The sequence below is a fragment of the Eriocheir sinensis genome, chromosome 9 (assembly GCF_024679095.1).
Source record: "Eriocheir sinensis breed Jianghai 21 chromosome 9, ASM2467909v1, whole genome shotgun sequence".
In the NCBI taxonomy this organism is placed as follows: Eukaryota; Metazoa; Arthropoda; class Malacostraca; order Decapoda; family Varunidae; genus Eriocheir; species Eriocheir sinensis.
Window position 1 is genome coordinate 24510629 of NC_066517.1, and position 16911 is coordinate 24527539.

General features: G+C 37.9%; 1 protein-coding gene across 2 annotated transcripts in view; it reads right to left on the minus strand.

Moving 5' to 3' along the window:
* Nucleotides 1-16911, minus strand: part of LOC126996227 (hemicentin-1-like) — a 134677-nt gene that overhangs the window by 61889 nt on the left and 55877 nt on the right. The window lies entirely within an intron of this gene.

A 16911-nucleotide genomic window follows, 5' to 3' on the forward strand; every position in this document is an offset into this window, starting at 1 on the left:
GAGGGAAGGGAAGGGGAGAGGGGTTAAATTTGGGAGAAGGGGGATGATATTAGAAGGAAAGGGGGGAGAAGCTTGATATGAAGGGAAGGGGGCAGGGAGGAAAGAATGGGAAAGGGAGGAAGGGGAGATATTCAGTGGGGGTAGGAAAGGGAGGGAGAAGAGGAGAGAAGGAAGAGAAGGAGAGACATGAGGATTAGGATAAATTAATGAGAAGAGAAGGGAGAAGAGAATCAAATTAAGGTGGAGGAAAGGAGATAAGAAAAAGAGACACCATAATTAGAATAAAGTAATATTAAGAAAGAAAAGGAAGGAGGGAATTCAGGTTGATAAATGGAATGGTTAATGAATGGAAGAGGAAGAAGATAAAGTCGAAAAAGAGATATAAGAAACGGATGAAAGAAGAGAAAATAAAAAAAAATACCCAGAGAAACGAAAGAGGAAGAAGGAAGGGAAAGGAAAACAATAAGAATGGGTGAGGAAGTAGAGAAGAAGCTGCAGATAAAATGAAGAAAAAAAGAAGGGAAGAAGATCGACTGGAATGTTTACGAGGAATAATGAGAATTAGCAGAAGGAAATGAAGGATGAATCTGGGTCTAAAGATGGAGAGAAAACACGGAGGAGGAGGAGGAGGAGGAGGAGGTGGGAGAGGAAGGAGAAAAAGAAATAGAAAAAGGTACGGAAGATGGGCGAGGTGAAGAAGGGGGAGGAGGAAGAGAAAGAAGGGGAAAAGGAAAATGAGGAAGAGGAAGAGGATAAAAGAGGAGGAAGTGAAGAGAAAGAGAAAAAATTGGAAGAGGAAGAGGAGGAAGAAGAAACGGAGGAAGAAAAAGTGAAAGAGGAAGAAAGAGGAGGAGAAGGAGGAGGAGGAGGAGGAAGAGGAGGAGGAGGAAGTGGCAGGTGTAGGAAGACGAAATCATAGCCTCTACAAATGACAAAAAAAAAGGTTCTAAATTTAGGTTTTATGAGTCCCAGACCTCAACCAAAACGCCAAGCCAACAGCCACCTTCCCTCCCCTTCCCTCCCCTGCCCAGTCCCTCTCCTTTCTTTCCTTCCCCTTCCCTTCCCTCCTTTCCCTTCTCCTGTCCCCTCAACTCCTCTAATTCCCTTATCCTCCCCTCCATCCCCTCCTTAACCTCCTTAACCACACTGTCCTCCCCTTCCCCTCCTCCCTTTCCCTTGTCATTCCCTTTCCTTCCCATTCCCTTATTCTCCCCTCCCTCCTCCTCCCCTTTCCTCTCTCCCCTTACATCCCCTTCCTTCCCATTTCATATCTTCCCTCCCCTCCCCTCATCCCCTCCTCTCCTTCCCCGCACCCCCTTTCTCTCATCTCCCCTTCACTCCCTTCCCCTTCCATCCCCTTCCCCATCCCTCCCCGTCATCCTCTACCCTCTTTCTCCTTTCCCCTTTCCTCTCCCTCCCTCTCCTTCCTCCCCTCTCCTCTTGTCTCTCAACCCCTCCCTTCCTTCCCCTCCCCTCCTTCCCCTCCTCTCGCCAGGTGGTGCGGGCAGGTGAGGGGAAAAGGTTAATTAAGGTGGGACAGGTGTGGGCTATTGTCATCCCCTCTTTGTCATTATTGTCACCCTTGTTCTCTCCTTCCTTCCTTCCTTCCTTCCTTCTCTCCTTCCTTCCTTGTCTTCCTTCTCCTGTTCTTCAAGTGTTCTCTATTTCGTGCTGTCCTTTTTTTTGGTGTTCCTTTCCTTTTCATTATTGTCAGTCTTGTTTCCTTCCTTCCTTCCTTCCCTCCCTCCTTCCTTTCTTTCTTCTCTTCCTTCTGTTCTTCAAATGTTCTCTGATTCGTGCTCTTTTTTTTTTGGTGTTCCTCTCCTTTTCATCATTGTCAATCTTGTTCTCTCCCTTTCTTCCTTCCTTCCTTTTCTTCCATTTCTAATTGTTCAAATGTTCTCGTTTTTTATTATCTTTCCTTCTCTTTATCCTCTTTTCCCTAATTTCCATATTCTATCCATGTCATTATAATTACCCTTGTTCTCTTCTTTCTTCCTTCCTTCCTTCCTTCGTTCCTTCCTTCCCTCCTTCCTTTCTTCCTTTGCTCCTTCTCTTCCTTCTCCTGTTCTTCAAGTGTTTTCTTTCTCCTAATATCCTTCTATCTCTTCCTCCTTTTTGGTCTAGTTTCCATATTCTTAGTTCTTCCTTTTTATGTCATTTTTCTCCTCTTCTTTCGTTCCTTTCTTCTCCTCCACTTCCTCCTCCTTTCTCACCTTTATTCTTTATCATTTTCCTTTTCCTATTCTTCGTTTCCTCTTTCTTGTTTACATTTCCTATATTTATCTTTCTGTATCCTTTTCCTTTTCAAAAATTCTTCCTTGCTACACTTCCTTCCTTTCCTTCCTAATGCTCCTTCGCCTCCTCCTCCTCCTCCTCCTCCTGTCATTAAATATTACTAACAGCTAGGCAATCTACGGTAATGGGGTAGATATGTAAATAGTCAAGTTGTGAATTTTTTTAATCGGCATATTAACATAACGACAGAGGAAGGTCAAGGGGACTATTACTACTACTACTACTACTACTACTACTACTACTACTACGACCACGACTACTAATGAATGTGACCTTTTGGATGTTGGAGCAAGCGCGTATGAGGAGGAGGAGGAGGAGGAGGAGGAGGAGAAAGGGTGTGTAGGGAAGGGGAAAGGAAGGGGGTAGAGAAAGGGGGGTAAAGGGAGAAGGGAGGTGAAGGGGGTAAAGGGAGATAGAATTACGTATACATGGACATCATAAAGGGTCGGCAAAGACTGTAGGAAGGAGGGGAGCAAAGGGAGGAGAGGGAGGAAATGGGGATAAAGGGAGGAGAAGTGAGGTACAGGGGAGAGAAATGGGGGAAGGGAGATAAAGGGAGGAAGGGGGGTTAGAATTACGTTAACATAGACATCATAAAGGAAGGAGGAGAGTTAAGGGAGGAATAAAAGGGAGGGAATGGGATAAAGGGAGGGGAAGGGAGGTAAAGTGGGAGAGAAAGGGAGGAAGGGAGATGAAGGGGGGGGGAGGGGTTTAGAATTACTTATACAAAGACATCATAAGGGAAGGAGGAGAGTAAAGGGAGGAATAAAAGGGAGGGAATGGGGATAAAGGGAGGGGAAGGGAGGTAAAGTGGGAGAGAAAGGGAGGAAGGGAGATAAATGGGGAGGGAGTTAGAATTACTTATACATGGACATCATAAAGGGTTGGTAAAGACTGTTGGAAGCAGGAGAGTAAAGGGAGGAAAGACGGAGGGAATGAAGATAAAGGGAGGGAAAGGGAGGTAATGGGGGGAAGGGAAATAAAGGGAGGAATGGGGGGGGGGGGGTTAGAATTACGTATACATAGACATCACTAAACTCGTTGCTTGGCGGGAGCGACGGCCAAACGCATTACCTAAATTATGTAAATATAATTAGTTATCACAAGAGCCGAGTTAATCTCCTGTTAATGGTAATCCCGACGGGCGTAGACGAGGCCAAGGAGGGGGGATTACGGCGGGGTGGTGGTGGTGGTGATGGTGGTGGTGGTGGTGGTGATACGACAGGTTATAATGATTGTGATGATAAGGAAGGTGAGGTGAAAGTGAAGGTAATGAAAATGAGAGTGATTATGGTTGTAGTAGTAGTAATAGTAGTAGTAGTAGTAGTAGTAGTAGTAGTAAGTGATGAAAAAATAACGATACTACTACTACTACTACTACTACTACTACAAAACATTAATAAATATAAGTTTCATCTATATCATTCTTTCATACATTTCTCTCTCTCTCTCTCTCTCTCTCTCTCTCTCTCTCTCTCTCTCTCTCTCTCTCTCTCTCTCTCTCTCTCTCTCTCTCTCTCTCCTCTCTCCTCCTCTAATCCTCTCTCCTCCTCTCTCTCTCCTCCTCCTCCTCCTCCTCTCTCTCTCTCCTCCTGTGGTATTCTCTCCTCCTCCTCCTCCTCCTCCTCCTCTCTCTCTCTCCTCCTGTGGTCTTCTCTTCTCCTCCTCCTCCCCTCCCTCTACTTAGCTCCCTTCCTCTCCACTTTCATGACCTTCTTACTTGCTTGTCTGTCCTCATTTTCCTTCTCATTTCTTCCTTTTCCTGCCTTTTTATCTTTCCTTCTCTCCGTTTTTCCTATCATTTCACTCATTCTCTCCTCCTCCTTTTCATTTCTTTCTTTTTATCCTTATTTTCCTTTTCTTTCCTTCTGTCCTCATTTTTCTTCTCATTTCTTCCCTTTTCCTGCTTTATTTATCTTATTCCCTTTCTCTCATTTATCCTCAGCTTTCCTCTGTCCCTTCCTCTCATTTTATTCTTATATTGGTAATTTATCTTTCCGATTCTTTCCTGTATCCTTTTTCCCTCCCTCTTTCCCATCTTCTTTCTATCATTCCGTCTTCTGCTTTTATATATATGTCATCGTGTCCACTCAAATCATCTTTCTGTTCTCGTTTCTCTTAACTTATTCCTTCGTTTTCACTTTTTATTTACATCTTTTTGACGTATTTCACATTTCTTGATATCTTTTCCTCTCCCTTTCCCTCCACATTCATTCACTTCCTGTTCTCCTATCCTTCTTATGTATGTGATATATATTTTTTAATCTTTCCCTCTTCTTCCCTTCTCAAATTCTCACCCCTGACTCCTCTCCTCCATCCTCTACTTTCTCTTTTCTCCTCTCCCTTTCATTCCTACTCCTTTCGTTCCCTTCCTTCCCCTGCTTCCCTCCCATCTCCCTGCCTTCCCTTCCATTCCATCCCACCCCTTACCTTTCCTTCTGCTCGCCCTTCCCTCTCTCTTCCCCCTCCTATCCCTTTCTTTCTTCCTTTCTCATTCAAATCTAAACACGCTCATGATAGAGGCACCAAACGAGACCATCTTCAGCCCCTTCAGTGAAACAATAGCGGGACATTGATATTCATTGGTGTGTTTAGCGGAGAGAGGGAAAAAGAGGCATTAAGGGGAGGGGTCGTCATTTTCACTTGTGTCCTAATGTTAGAGGGTGACTGGGCGCTCTAATAGTTAATGGAGTAATGGTTAATGGGGTAATGGTTAATGGAGAGGTATTTGCGCCAGCTGTTAATGGGGTGGAGCTAAAGGGTCGTGTAATAAATGAGATGTGCTTTGGGGTGTGTTAGGTTAAGTTAAGTACGGTACGGTTTGGGTTATGTAATGTTTGGGTGGTGGTGGTGGTGGTGTTGGTGGTGTTGGGTTATTCTTATTGTTGTTATTATTATTGTTTTTAATCATTCATTTTCTTATTATTATTATTAGTCTTGTTCTTCTTGTTCTCCTTCTTCTTATCATTATCATTACCATTACTCCTCCTCCACCTTCTCCTCCTCCTCCTCCTCCTTCTCCTCCTTCTCCTCCTTCTTCTCCTTCTCCTCCTTCTTCTCCTCCCACTACTACTACTATTAATATTACCACAACCTCCACCACCACCACCACCACTACTACTACTACTACTACTACTACTACTACTACTACTACTACTTACACAATAGCTACTGACGTCATTGCGCTTATCATAATCAATAGCTCGACAATTTACATGATGGAGAATATAGATTAATGAACGCCTCCCAGTGTATGCGTGTGTGTGTGTGTGTGTGTGTGTGTGTGTGTGTGTGTGTGTGTGTGTGTGTGCGTGTGTGTGTGACGGATGGTAATGGGTGTCGTGAACGGCGTGATAATGGGTAGTGAATGGTCAAGCGTGGCACAAGTAGGAAATGATGCGTGATTGTGGGCGATAGGACTTAATGAGTGAACCAGGTGAGCCGGAGTAGTACAGGTGAGTGTGTGTGTGTGTGGGGGGGAAACTGTGTGTGTGTGGTTGGAGGGGAAGGTTGGGGAGTCTCTGTGTGTGGAGGGGTGCCTATGTGTATGTGTGTGAGAGAGAGAGAGAGAGAGAGAGAGAGAGAGACAGGAACATGACAGGTGAGGGAGAGATAGGGAGCGATGGAAGGGAAGGGAAAGAGTAAAGGATGAATGGAGGGAGAGAGGGAAAGTGAGGTGTGTGTTTTGGGAAAGGTAGTCAGGAAGAAACAGAGGAATGCAGGGAGAGAAGGAGAAGGTAGGAGGGGAGGGAGGGAGAGAGGGAGGCAGAAAGGGAGAGAAAGATGAAGGGGGAGGAAGGCAATGGTGTAGGAAAAGGAGGGAGGGAAGGAGAGGAAGGAAAGGAGGAAAACATAAAGACAAAGAGGAGGAAAGGGGGAATGGAGAGAGAAATGGAGGAATAGAGAAATATATAGGGATGGAAGAAGAGGTGGAAGAAAGTAAATGAAGAAGAAACCGAGGAAGGGAAAGAGATATAGAGAAGAGGAAGAATAGGTGGAAGAATGAAAAGGAAGAAGAAAACAAAGAAACCGCGAAATGGAAGGAGAAACCGAGAAAGGGAAGAAGAAATGAAAGAAAGGAGGTGGAAAAGGGAAAGGAGGGTTAGGTGAAAATGGATACAGGTTAATCCGTAAGCCACACAGGGTAATGGGTACGTCCTGTGAATGTGGAAACGAGGCGGGAAAGCGTAATGGGGGAGCTAATGGGAAGGAGAGAAGGAGCTAAATGGCGTATAATATAATAATGGATAATGGAAGGGGGAGAAGGAAGCCATGAATAATGTAATAATCGCAAATGGGAAGGTGAGAAGAAGGGAAAAGATTAAGAAAAGGAGAAAAAGAAAGGTGAGAAATTGAGATGGGAAGAAGTAAAGCAGGGAAATGGCGTAAAATATAATAATGGATAATGGAAAGGGGAATAGGGAAACCTTGAATAATGTAGTAATAGGAAATGGGTGAGAGAAAAAGGGAGGAATAATGGAAGAGACGAAGGAGAGGAAGGAAAAACGGAGGAACAGAGAGAGAGATACAGAGGAAAGAAAGGAGATATGGGAGAAGGAAATGAAAAAAGAAATCGAGGAAGAGAAGGAGAAATGGAAGAAAGAAGGTGAGAATAAGGGAAGAGGAGGTATACTTTGATAATGGTTAGGAAAAGGGAAAAGAGGGAAGCCATGAATAGTATAATAATAGGTAATGGGGAGATACGAAGAAGGGAAGAGGAGGAAAATCTGATAATGGTTAGGAAAAGGAGAGAATGAAGGTGAGAAAGTGAGATGGGAAATAGTAAAGGAGGTAGACGGCGTAAAATGTAAAAATGGAGAATAGAAAGGGGAAGAGGGAAACCATGAATGATAATCGCTAATGGGGAGGTGATAAGAAGGGGAGAGATGAATAATATGATAATGGTTAATGGAAAGACGAGGAAGGAAACTTTGAGATAATGGAAAGGAGAGAAGGAGAGGAAAAGGGAGATTAAAGGAAGGTAGAAAAGGGAGAGAAAAGGATATTAGGAAAGGGAGGAGAGGAAGGAAGTTAGAAAAGGGATAAAAGGGTAACGGAAGAGACAAGAGAAAATAAGTAAGTCACGTAAAAAAAGAATAAATGACAAAAACAATGAAGAATGAATAAGTGAAATAAACATCTTTACCCAACAAATACGAATAAGGAAGAAGAGGATCAGATACCCAACGAAATATAAATGACTGAACCAATAGACGAAATGAATAAGAGAAATAAACATCGAGAGGAGAGAGAGAGAGAGAGAGAGAGAGAGAGAGAGAGAGAGAGAGAGAGGAACAGACTCACAAAAAAAGTATAAATGACTGAAACACTGGAGAGGGAATAAATAGTGAGATAAACAAATGAAGAATGCATAAGAGAAATACATAACAGAGTATAAATGACAGAAACACTGGAGGGGATAAATAAGTGAAATAAACTTCGTGATCCAACAAATGCGCATCGCTCGTTATATCGGACAGTTTTTATCGGATTAGATCGCAAGGGGAACGGAGGGGGGAGGAGGGGCGTGACAGCTATAAATACCGACTAACAAGGCGTATTGCATGATAAATGAAGAGAGAGAGAGAGAGAGAGAGAGAGAGAGAGAGAGAGAGAGAGAGAGAGAGAGAGAGAGAGAGAGAGAGAGAGAGAAATAAATACCTGACCCAAAATCGTAATGGGCGGAAAACAGGAAAAATGGAAAACTTGCAAAAATGACAAATTGAATTACGGCTCCATACGAGAGAGAGAGAGAGAGAGAGCAGGGGGATTTAGAGTGGCATGGCGAATATATGAGTGTTATGTAAATTGTCTGTAATGGTCGTAATGATGATTATAATGAGAAAGATAATAGTTATGGTAATTACAGCGTTATGTACTACTACTACTACTACTACTACTACTACTACTACTATTACGTCTACTTCTACTTCTTCTTTTCCCTCTCCCTCCCCGTCATTTATATATCTACAACTTGCCAGTAATAATAATAATAGTAATAATAATAATAATAATAATAATAATAATAATAATAATAATAATAATAATAATAATAATAATAATAATAATACTGATAATGATAATAACCGCAGTAGTAACAGGCACATTAATAGCAATAACGACAGTAACAACAATGGTCCCTCTCTTTTTTTGGATAACGATCCCGTAATGAGGTATAAATATGTTCAGTTAATGGTCCGATGTGTTTTTATTTTCTCTATTTTATTTTTGATGCCGGGCTTAATAGTAGGACTCCCCAAGCTGGCCGGATTCCAATTCTGATTATTCAATTAACGTTTTCCCCTTTCATAATGATAAGTTTGTATATTAGTTTTTTTTGTTGTATTTTTCTTCTTTTTTTTTTGTTACTTTTCTGTTACTTCTGTGGCACTTTCATTTTGCTCTCTTTTTTATTCTTTTTTGATTAACTTTTTTTTCTTTTGATAATGATAAGTTTGTATATTAGTTTTTTTTGTTGTATTTTTCATCTTTTTTTTCGTTACTTTTCTGTTACTTTACTGGTACTTTCATTTTGCTCTCTTTTTTATTCTCTTTTTTGACTAACTTTTTTTTCTTTTGATAATGATAAGTTTGTATATTAGTTTTTTTTTGTTGTATTTTTCATCTTTTTTTCGTTGCTTTTCTCGTACTCTACTGGTACTTTCATTTTGCTCTCTTTTTTGTTCTCTTTTTTGACTAATTTTTTCCTTTTGATAATGATTGGTTTGTATATTATTTTTTTTGTTGTATTTTTCATCTTTTTTGTTACTTTTCTGTTACTTTTCTGGTACTTTCATTTTGCTTTATTTTATTCTCTTTTTAATTAACTTTTTCTTTTTGATAATGATAAGTTTGTATATTAGTTTTTTTCATGGGATCTGGTTTTCTTTCTTTCCTCGTTTATTAAAATTCTGCCAGTTTCCATTCTCTTACATGCCTTTTTTTCTCATTTTTTTCCCCTCTTCTTTCCTCTCTTTTGTTACCTCTCCGTTACTCTCCGTTTTCTTTATACGTTACTTTTTTTTTGTATTTTCCTTTCACCATTCTTGCGTTACTTTTCTGCTACTTTCCCTTTTGTTTTCATTATTTAAAATCTCTTTTTGACTTGTTTTTTAAGTGCATGGATTTTTTTAACTTTTAATCCATTTATTGGCTTTCTGTGTGTGTTAGTGTGTGTGTGTGTGTGTGTGTGTGTGTGTGTGTGTGCATTTACATTCAAGCGTTGCTGGCATGCGGTTATTTATTTGGTCTCTCTCTCTCTCTCTCTCTCTCTCTCTCTCTCTCTCTCTCTCTCTCTCTCTCTCTCTCTCTCTCTCTCTCTCTATATATATATATATCTCTCTCTCTCTGTCTATTTTTCTCTTCCCCTTTCTCTTTTTCTCTCCTTTCTCTTGTTATCTCCCTCCCTCCCGTCCTCCCTTTCTCCCTCGTTCCCTCCCTCTCTCTCCCTTCCTTCTCTCTCCTGGAATCAGTTTCATTAGCATGCCATTTAAGGATTTACGGCGCGGCAGGTTAATGGTCTATCGCCGTGTGTAGGTGAGACGGACTTTTACCACTTGTCGAACCCCTGCAGCGAGAGAGAGAGAGAGAGAGAGAGAGAGAGAGAGAGATTGAGAGTTTTGTTGTTGCATTCACGGTTTATATTTATTTATCTATCTATTTATTTATGTATTTACGTGTTGTGTATGTATGTGTGTTTGTTTGTGTATGTGTGTGTTTATGTGTGTGGGGGGTTGTGTGTGTGTTTTGGGGGTTTGTGTGTGTGTTTTGGGGTTTTTTGTGTGTGTGTATGTATGTGTGTGTGTGTGTGTGTGTGTGTGTGTGTTTGCCTGTCCGTCTGTCTGTTTGTCTCATACTTTTTTATTCTCTCTCTCTCTCTCTCTCTCTCTCTCTCTCTCTCTGTTTATTCTGAAGGGACTTTTTTTCCATTCCTACTCCCAACTCTTTATTTTTATTTTAACTTCTGTCATGTTCAATTGAAGCTTTTTATTATTCTTTTTCACCCAATATATTTTTTCACTCCAATTCATTAACTGTTTCCGATGTTTTTTTTTTTCTTTTCTCGATATGAAATTCTGAAGTCGTTGGTATTTCGCGCTGGAAAGGAAAGAGCGGGTGATGTATTTCCGCTTCCATGTATGTATATATGTATGTATGTATGTATATATGTTGAGGACAGTGTTTAATTTTTCTAGCTTTCCCTTTTATCGTGTCTGCATCCATCTATGTCAGTGCTGGTAAGCGTGTGTTGTTTTGCCAATTTCTGATGTGGTTGTTTTGTTTCACGTTTTAATTTCTTTTCTTAAATCGTATATGTTTATCTATTTTTCTCCCCAGACAGTGCAAAGTCCAGTTGTTCTTTCAATATTTTCTTTTTCTTTCCCTTAAGCCACTCCCACTTACTAACACTTTGCTCTTTTCGTTTACCGAGTTTTTGTATTAATTTCGCCATTTCGTGTAACCTTTTTATATCACCATTATCATATATTAACTTTCTTGTCTCGTTTCCTTCTTGCTTCCATTTTCATTTCTCTCTTTCTTCATTCTTTCTTATCTTTTTTCTGTACGGAGTTTTCATATTAACTTCGCCATTCCATGTAGTGGTTTCATATCATTATCATTCTTCATCTTCGAGTGGACGCGATATCGTGAGGAATGGACGGCCGACAGCGTGTCACGCCAATAAGTCTTCGGCTGAGTGTCTTGCCCACAGATTTATTGACTCGCTCAGCACGAGTAGATGACGTTGTCGAGACCTGTGCAGCAAGACAAAGCTCGGTTATCAAGGTCGCTTGTGCTCCCTGTGTCACTCTGTGGCTGAGACATGTACGCTGTTGACCTTAATAGATGAATTGGGAAGTTTGGTAATAAGGGTGCTTGTGGAAGTACTGCTGGAATTACTTATGTCCTATCGTGTTTCTTTTTCAAGGCCTCTAAGTTAGTATAGATCTGAAGTATTGGTATTTCTTATGCAACGATGTTTTAGTGCATGTTGGTAATTCCTTTTATTGTATTCCTTTTCTTCTAGCTTTCCTTTTTTTTTATATAACTGAATCTTCCCAACCACTTTTTTATGCATACATCACAAATTGTTTTAGGCCCCAATGTGTGAATGCATGTTTAAATTACTTTTGATTTATTTCTTTTCTTTTAGTTTTCCTTTTGTCATATCTGCATTTTCTTGTCCTGTCATATATATTTGTTTTTCCCTGCCATTGCTATACCAAGTTTGTGTTAATGTTTTTCTCTCCCTTTATCTCCCTCTATTTCCCTTTACCGTCTAGTTAGCATTCATAATCAAGTACTTCCTATGCAACACCAAGGTATGTATGGATGTTCAGAGAAATTTTGATACATAATTCTTTCCTTATATTATCTTACATTATTTTAGTTGGCACACGTTTCGAATATTTTTCTACACCAGCGGCTTTGAATGCACGTCCGGAATTGGTTTTAGTTTAACGCATGCAGCTTTTCGTCTTATTCCGTCCGGGAGTGTTCGCTTCGTTTGCACGTGTCTGAAAAAAGAATTCTAACTACCGGCGGCAGCGTTTGTATGTCTGAAGTTTCTTTTGTATATATTTTTAGTTCTGCTTTCTACTCCATCCGGTTGTGTACGTTTAGTTACCGTGTGTTTGAAATATTTCCAAACTCCGACTATATATATATGCATGTTTGAAATTCCCTTGATGGTATTACTTTTCAAATTTCCTTTTTATTCTATTTGGATCGGCACGTTTTAGTTTGCATATACGATTCGGATATATAAATATTTTTTGAGTTTTTTTTAATTATTTTACATTTCCATTCATACATTCATTCGTTTGATATTTTGACTGAGCTGTAGAGGGAGAGCTTTTAGAAGGAAAAACACATGCTTCTTTTTATAGATTTCAATGGCCGACGCACACACCCATTCGCTGCCTTTATGATCAGTTTTGTAGTTTATTTTATGTTGTGTTTGTTGATTATTTATTTACGTATATTTGTTTATTTACGTCCTTTCCTTCGTTTCTTCGTTTCTCCCTTTTTTTTATTTATATTTTTATCTGTTTATCGATCTCTCTGTATGTGTGTAACTATCTCCGTCTATTTCTTTCGATCTAAATGTCAATGTAAGATTTATTTTTTTCGTTTTATATTTTTGCTTCCCTTCCTCTGTGCTACTTTATTCTTTATATTTTTATCTGTTTATCGATCTCTTTGTATGTGTGTAACTATCTCCGTTTATTTCTTTCGATCTAAATGTCAATGTAAGATTTATTTTTTTCGTTTTATATTTTTGCTTCCCTTCCTCTGTGCTATTTTATTCTTTGATCTTATTCCTCCATTCACCTACGCCTTTTTATTCTTTTTCATTTCCTGGTTTATTTATTTTTGATTTTTCTAGTTCTTTATTCCTTCCCTCTCTATCTTTCTTTATTGTCATCTTTTTCTTACATTCATTTTTATTTTTCTCTTTCTCTTTCTTCGTTCGTATCTTTTTCTTTATTTTCACTTTGTATTTTCTCCCTCCACTCTTCCATTCTCTCTTTCTTTCTCTTTTACACGCACTTTGATTCTTTATTTTTCACTTACCTATCAATATTCGTCTATGTGTATATCAATTTTTATCCATGTCTTTATCTACAATAACTATCGTTCTTTATCTTTCTATACCATTCTTTCTTTCTTTCTTTTTATTTTCCACGCACTTTGATTCTTTATTTTTTATTTACCTATCAATATACGTCTATGTATATATCAATTTTTATCCATGTCTTTATCTACAATACCTATCACTATCTATTTTCTATATCATTCTTGCTTTCTTTGGTTCTCTCTCTTTTTTCTTCTTTTTTCTTTATTTTCTTTTCTTGCTGCAAGTATTTTTTCGTTCCCATCAATTATATCTGTATCTGTTTGTCTCTATCTGCTATACCTATTTACTTTACCAATACCTATTTACTATGTCTATTTCTGTGTCTTTTCTATATCATTCTTCCCTAATTTTTGTTTCTTCATCAATTTTCTGTTTTTTCTTTCGTTTCTTGCAGCCAATATTTTTTCGTTCCAATCAATTATAGCTGTTTATATTTGTTTGTCTCTTTCTACTATACCTCTCGTTCTATGTCTTTTCTATATCATTCTTCTTTTCTTTCTTTCTCAATCTCTTTTTTTTCTTTTCTTGCAGACAATATATTTTCGTTCCAATTAATTTTATCTGTTTATATTTGTTTGTCTCTTTCTTCTATACCTCTCGTTCCATGTCTTTTCTATATCATTCTTCCTTTCTTTCTTTCTCAATCTTTTTTTTTTCTTTTCTTGCAGACAATATATTTTCGTTCCAATTAATTTTATCTGTTTATATGTGTTTGTCTCTTTCTTCTATACCTCTCGCTCTATGTCTTTTCTATATCATTGTTCCTTTCTTTCTTTCTCAATCTTTTTTTTTCTTTTCTTGCATACAATATATTTTCGTTCCAGTCAATGCCGGAATTAAACTGTTGGTGCATGACTGTTCTTCCCTCCCCCATGTCCGTCACTCTATGTTTATTTACTGATTGTGTTTTTTTCATTTATTTAACTTGATTTGTTAATTCCATACACGCGCATTTTTTTTTTCGTTTAGTTTGCTGCCAATACAGAAATGGCGCCCGTTCTCATGTTTTCTCCTTTTTTTATATTATTTCCTTCTGCCATTTGTTAGTCTGTTAGCTGATAGGATTGTTTTTTTGATTTCCAGTTTAATTTCTACGTCAATTCGAATGTGTTTATTTTTTAATTTTTTATCCAGACAATGAATGCAAAGTGTAGTCGGTCTTTCAATGTTTCCTTTTTCCTTTCCTTTAGCCAATCAAGACTTACTAACGTTTTGATCTTTTTATTTACTTAGTTTTTGTATTTAGTTTGCCACTGAATGTAACCTTTTAATGCCACCATCATTATATATTATCTATCTTTCTCTTTTCGTTTCCTTCTGAATTTGATTTTCAGTTTTCTCTTGCTTTCTTTTTTCCCTATCTTTTTTTTTGTTAATTTTTCACTTTGTATTTTCTCAGCCTGTACAAAATTTGGTTCTTGTTCTTTTTTTTCTCGTTTTCCTCTTCCTTTCATTTTAATTTCTCGCTTTCTTCCTTTTTTCGTTTATTTTTTTTCATTTTTCACTTTGTATTTTCTCAGCCAGAGCAAAATTTGGTTCTTGCTCTTTTTTTCTCGTTTTCCTCTTCCTTTCATTTTCATTTCTCGCTTTCTTCCTTTTTTTCTATCTCTTTTATTAATCTTTCACTTTGTATTTTCTTAGCCAGTGCCAAATTTCGTTCTTGCTCTTTCTTTTCTCGTTTCCTTCTTCCTTTCATTTTCATTTCTCTATTTCTCTTTCTTCTTTCGTTTATTTTTTTTTTCATTTTTCACTTTGTATTTTCTCAGCCAGTACTATATATGATTCTTGCTCCCACACTTTTTAATTCTTTTATTTTTTCCCCTTTCACTCTGCTTATTACCCTTTTTTTAATTAAACAACTTATAGATTTGTTTCACCAATTCACGTAAGTTGTTTTTCCGGAGCCGATTCTAATTCAGTCATTTTTGCTACATTTTTTCTTTCCTCTCAGTCACTTTGCATTTATGAGCTTCGATTCCATTATTTTATCTCCTCTTTTTTCAACGTTTTTATCTATCTAATATTCTCTCAAAGCATATACACTTGTTTTTTCACCCATAGCTTATTCAGTCATTCTTGCTAAAAAAAATTATCTCCACACAGTCACTTTGCATTTATGAGCTTCGATTCCATTATTTTATCTCCTCTTTTTTCAACGATTTCATCTATCTAATATTCTCTCTCAAAGCAGTCATCCTTGCTACATTTTTTTCTCTCCTCTATGTCACTTACATTGATGAGCTTCGATTCCATTATTTTATTTCCTCTTTTTTCAACGTTTTCATCTATCTAATATTCTCTCTCAAAGCATATACACTTATTTTTCACCCATAGCTAATTCAGTCATCCTTGCTACATTGTTTTCTCTCCTTTATGTCACTTTACATTGATGAGATTCGATTCCATTATTTTATTTCCTCTTTTTTCAACGTTTTATATGGGGAGGCGGTGGCTGAACAGATAGCGAGACGGCCCCGCGTTCAGGAGGACGCGAGTTTAATCCCCGACCGGTGCCACCAAGCTGGGATTTTTCAGTCGCCGCCGAGTGGCTTAAAACTACCCACATGCTGTCCAGAAGACCACCTATCAACACGGACTCTAGATTCTAGGATTAAAGATGAGCTGCGGGAGGGCAGCATGAGCCAATGCAAGATGGCGCCACTATAAACACTCGCCTGCTCCAGAACGGGCTGGGCCGACCATCAGGCCCCACCGGGAAGAAGCCTTGGGCCGACCATCAGGATCCACCGGGAAAAAGCCTACCGGCGCGATAGGCCAAGACGTAAAAAAAAAAAAAAATAACAATAATAATATTCTCTCTCAAAGCTTATACACTCGTTTTTTTTAGTAGTAAGTGCAAAATTTCGTTTGATATTGTATTAGCGTCCCATTCGGTCCCTTTGCTTCATGTCATAGATGCTTTGTTTTCATTCGCTTTTTATTCGCTTTTATCAACGCTTTTGTATATACTCTTTCCCAGCCAGTGTAAAATGAAGCTGTTAGTTTATTATTATTCTCTCGTTCCTGTGTGTCGCTCTGCTTATTGTTATAGTTGCTGTATTTTAACCCATTTTTTTTTTATTTGTGTATATGCTGTCATTTCATATATATATATATATATATATATATATATATATATATATATATATATATATATATATATATATATATATACATATATATATATATATATATATATATATATATATATATATATATATATATATATATATATATATATATATATATATATATATATATATATATATATATATATATATATATATATATATATATATATATATATATATATATATATATATATATATATATATCTCTTCCTTTCTCTGTCTCTCCCCTCTTTCTTTCTATTTATCTGTTTATCTATCAGTCTGTAACAACGTTTTTGTCTGTATCTCTTTTCCCGGCCATTGCTATACTGAGTTGTTCGTGATAATGTATTTTAACCCTTTCTTTGTCTACTTCCTCTCCTTTCTTCGTTTCTCCCTCCTTTTTCCTTTTTATCTGTTTATCGATCTATCTATAACAACGTATCTATCTATATCTATTCATCCAGATATTTCTGTCTAAGTTGTCCGTGCTACTATTTTTTTACACCCTTTGTCTACTTCTCCTTTCTCCGGTTCTCCCTTCTTTCTTTCTTTTTATCTGTTTATCGATCAATCTATGACAAGGCATCTGTCTATATCTCTTCATGTATATATCTCTGTCAGTCTAAGTTGTTCGTGCTAAGTTTTTTTTTTTCTGCTCCCTTTTTCTCACTCTGGTTTATCGACGGAATTGATTATCTTTTGTTCTGTTTTTTTGCTGCTTTACCTTTTCATATGTATAATTTTTTCTATACCAATGCATGAACACTTTTACCGATGTTAGGTTAAGTAGTTCCATTATGTTCTTCCCGTCCTTAGACATAAGAACATAAGAACATAGGAGTCTGCAAGAGGCCGGTA